We start from the raw sequence: 4,749 nt of genomic DNA, 5'->3' as shown, positions 1-4,749 counted from the left end.
TGCCCAACCTTCCTTCCAAGGAGTGGCTGGTGGGTTTGAACCACCAGCCTTCTGGTTAGCAGTCAAGTGCCTTAGCCACTATGCTACCAGAACTCCCGTTTAAGATGCTAGAAGATCTAATTCAGAGTGCCAGCTCTAGGGGCTGGGTGAAAGCCCCTAGACCTTAGGCTTTGGCTCTGCCTCTTGTTCCAGGTCAAACGGAGCTAGAGGCTTCTTCTAACTCATGCAGCTGCTGGCTGGTGAGGTTGACAAAAGGAAGATCAGAAAGTAAAATGGCACAATCCCCAAACCAGTAGGCAACATGGTAGGCCACTGCCTCACATCCAGGAACAATCCCAAGATTGGCAGGTAACACAGTGTGAAATATGCTAAAATGCTAGAGACCTTTCCCAATGCTTCTCTTCTCCATATATACTAGAAGCAGCCCACACCCTAAAAGCAACTTCCTCCTACTACTTAGCTGCTCATAGCATATTCCACCATAGAGGTGATTTCAGTACCATCATATAGTTATTCTACATCCAGCTGCCAAGCCACTAAAAACCAAGGCCCAGCTATGTTGACACACAACCTCAACTACCACATCTATATACATTAGGCATGTTCCCAAAAAATAGCTCCCAAAATAAAAAGTCCCACACGATAATCTTTTGTTAATTTATGTTAAAAACAAGTGTTACTCCACAGAGAGGGAAACCATTTTGTGGTGTTGGTGCAGTATGTAATAAAATCACATGTAACCAAAACCAAACCCAAACCCTTTTTTGAGTTGATTCAAAATCACATGTAGGCTTGGGGAAAATATTTGTCCCTATTACCATCTCCTGGCAGGCTTTATCTGAAAAGTCAATGTGGGTCCTGAGAACTACTGTTGGGTCTGCATCACCCCATAGTCATGTTTCCTTCCTGAGTCAATGACTGCAGAATTTGGTGAAATTGCAGCAGTGAAATGACCACTGCCCATATTTGTCCTATTGTGAATCACATATCAAGTCACTCTTGGGCCATGGAATAGCTTTTTTTAAAAAAATAAAAAGCATTCAAACTCACTGCCATCGAATCAATTCTGACTCAGCTCCTTTGGAGTAGCTTTTGTTGTTGTTATGTGCCATCGAGTCGGACTCGACTCATAGCGACCCCTCCTTGGGTTTCTGAGGCAGTATCACTACAGAAATAGATTGCCCCACCTTCCTTCCCAGGAGTGGCTGGTCAGTTTGAACTGCCAGTCTTCTGGTTAGCAGTTAATTGGAATAGCTTTAGGGGACCTTATATGCTGTACTTTGAAGGGTAACATGTATTAAATTTATTCCCTTTTCTTCAAAGCTCTGAAATTAAAATTACATATTGAATTGAGTAGCAGCACCAATGTGTTATTCTTCCATGAACTATAACCAACTATTTTGATGAAGATCATAGAATCATATATATAGAAGTTACACTTCTCAGATATATTCAGGAAGTGAGGTATGTGGAAAACTTATGTTCAATGTGGAATATCATGAAATATCAACATTTTAAACTTAATTTGGTCCAATTTTATCCAAATTTATACATGATTCTTCTATAGAAAGCAAATAGCAGGTGCAGAATTTATGAAAAATTTATAGAAAAAACTCAATATTGAAAATATTCTACTGATTTACATTTTCCCTTGTAAATTGGGAGATTACAGAATTTTCAGCATACTATCTCTCCTTCAGCATATGCAATATCAGTACTCTATTGAGGCAGGTTTAAAAGTCAGTGTATTAAAGTATGTATCTTTATTATAAAGCTCCACACATTAACATTTCACTGATGCTTATTAAATTTAGGAGTATACATGAAGTATATATTGTATGATGGCACCAAAATTACTACGTATCAATAATGCAGGATACATGTTAATCTCTTACATCTCTCAACATTTGATTTAAACATAGCTAAATCTTAATAAATGTGTTCCGTTTCTATATTGATTCTAGTAATTTTTTCTAATTCTTAAGTTATATTTTAAAGAAGCAATCATCACACATGCATCAGCTTTATAGTAGCAATTTATTGAGATTATTTTTATCTCTTTTCCAGTTAAGATTTCAGTAATGTCACAAATATTACAGTGAATGAAGTGTATTAACCAACTATTCAATTTATTATATAATTATCAGAGGATTTTATAAAATTGAGATTTTATATCAAAATATTTGGATATTATTTCCTTGCAGAATTAATCATTTGGAGAAAATTATTATGGAGAAACTAAAATTGAGTGACTAGTCTGGAAATAAGGTAGAATATGAATGAGAGTAAACAACTTCCATACTCAGGATGTCACTAGTTCCCAAGAACTTACATGATGAAAGGAATTCCCCACTTTCATAACCAAGAACAGGTTCAGAAAATGTCAACAATGCTAATTTATTTAAGAAATATTTATTGGATATCTACTATGTGCCTAAGCACTGTGCTAGGTGTAGGGACACAGAAATGAACAATTAAAAAAAAAAAAAAAAAACTAGCCCAAGATAACTAAGCCAATAATCACTAATGAAAATGACTTCTACTCTTATTGTCCATCCATGTTGATTCTTTATGATTTCAAGGTGAGGATGAACACAGAATGAAGTTCAGTAGAGGTAAAGAGAAAATGTCACATGTGATATTTCATAAGTTTAAAGGTAGGTAAAATGTGTGCTAGAGTTAGAAAGTATTTATTTTCTTTCTGATCAGAAATTAAGACAGCTGGAAAAAAAATTGTATAGAGTGGAAAAATTGTTGGCAAAAGATAGACCTTGACCTGATTCAAAAGGCAATTGAAGAACACTATATAGGCTCTTGGGAGCTCTGGTAGCATAGTGGCTAAGGCGCCTGACTGCTAACCAGAAGGCTGGTGGTTCAAATCCACCAGCCACTCCTCCGAAGGAAGATGGGGCAATCTACTTCCATAGTGATACCGCCTCCGAAACCCAAGAAGGGGCCACTATGACTATGAGTCGCTCCGACTCGATGGCACATACCAACAACATATAGCTCTTAAAAGAGGAGGAAAGATCACAACCGAATTATGCAAAACAAGGACATCGTTTCAACATGTATGAACTTCAGGTAACACAGCATTGAGCAAAGCGAGGACTGCCTGCACTTAAAAGGATCATTAAGAATAATCTAGTTTGGGGGTTGAGGGTGAGAGTAGATACATAGACATAATGTATAGTAAAAGAATGTTTACAGTCACATTTCATGCACCAATAAATAATGCATTCACTTCTCAAATGTCAAAGCAAATGCAGGAGAGAAAATTTTCACATGTATCAGGATTCAACACTCTAATTTCAAAAACCAGACTTTAGCTGTAAATTTATTTCAGTTGAAAGGGTTGACGAGGTTATTAATGAATCTTCTAAAATTCAGCAGGATGGGTAAAATATAATTTTAACATAATAGAGAATTCTGCCACAAGTATGGCAAAAAGTATAGGTATACTTTATTGAGCACCTACTATGTGCAGTACTGGGCTACGTGATTTATGTTATTTCTAACTTTGTCACATTTCAGTTTTCTCAATTCTAACATTATTTATTTGTAACAACAAGATATTTGAAATGCATCACAGCTCATTTATTCCATAAAATTGATCCCAAAGACATTTCCTCATTTGAAAGGGTGAGAGCACAAAAGAGGAAAACTAAATGCTACTGAAATCTATAAAGACTTGACTTTCTTTGTATACCAGATATTATCTACAGTCTCAGAAACCCCCAAAGTTGTACAAAGTCAAGGCCTTAGAATAAATCAGCAATTAATAATCTCAGAGACTACATCTGTTAGTCTTTATTCCTTAAGATTCTACATAGAGGTAACTTCCCATTTGGGTAATAAATGAATGTAATACCTTAAATCTAAACTTGACGCCTGCAATCCCTCAGTCTACCCTGAGGGGAAAGCGGGGAGGTTGTAAGATTGAGGCGTTTGGGCGGGGAAGGCCGAGGTGACAGCAGGTGAGAGCCTGGCGCGGATGAGGAAGTGAGACAGGAGCAGTGTGGGTATTAGTCATTCCGCTTTACTGCCGAGGTTGCTTACAAGCGGAACTTCTCGTCTCTTTCGGTCCAGTTGAAGTTCAATCTAATTGAAGTCACTTCCCATGCCGGTTTGCTGGGGGGAAAAGCGTGCGTCCGTGTAAAGGGAGTCAAAGCTGCGGGGTCAGGTAGCCTCTCTAGTGACGCCGCGAGTGCTGCCGTCAGAGGCTTGAGCTTCCTAAATGAGTCCCCTCATCGTTTCCTGAACCTGCCCTTTTCCTAATCATAGGAATTCCCTGGATACAGCTCTTTCCTTGGCTCCAGGATGCTCGGAGAAAAGCAGAGAGTAGCAGCGGAGCCTAACCTTCAGGAAGAGGGAGGACAGGTTGCGCTGGACACTCCGAGGGGCAGCTCTGAGGGCACAGGGTCCGAAAAATAATTAGCCTGACGCTTACGTGCCCCAGGCAGCCGTGGCGGGTGTGGCCAGTTCAGAAGCAGAAAGCCGCTCAGCCTCCTACTTTACCTTTCTCATTCTGACAGCCTGCTACCCTTCTGACCACGTCCCCAGAGTTATGCAATCTCCCCCTTCACCTCCACCAGTCCACGACACCTGAGGAGAACTTTTTCCTCTACTCTCGATTCAAACTCATCAGCCTCTACAGTTGCCGCAAACCGTCCTCTCCCTAGCAACAAGGTTCCGGCCGTAGAGCGAGCGCCTCTAGGTGTAAGGAAGGTGATGTCGTAAAGCCGCGAG

The sequence above is a fragment of the Orycteropus afer genome, unplaced genomic scaffold (genome assembly GCF_000298275.1).
Source record: "Orycteropus afer afer isolate SDZICR_OR568_19922 unplaced genomic scaffold, OryAfe1.0 scaffold00090, whole genome shotgun sequence".
Classification (NCBI taxonomy): Eukaryota; Metazoa; Chordata; class Mammalia; order Tubulidentata; family Orycteropodidae; genus Orycteropus; species Orycteropus afer.
This window is presented reverse-complemented; position numbering follows the sequence as displayed.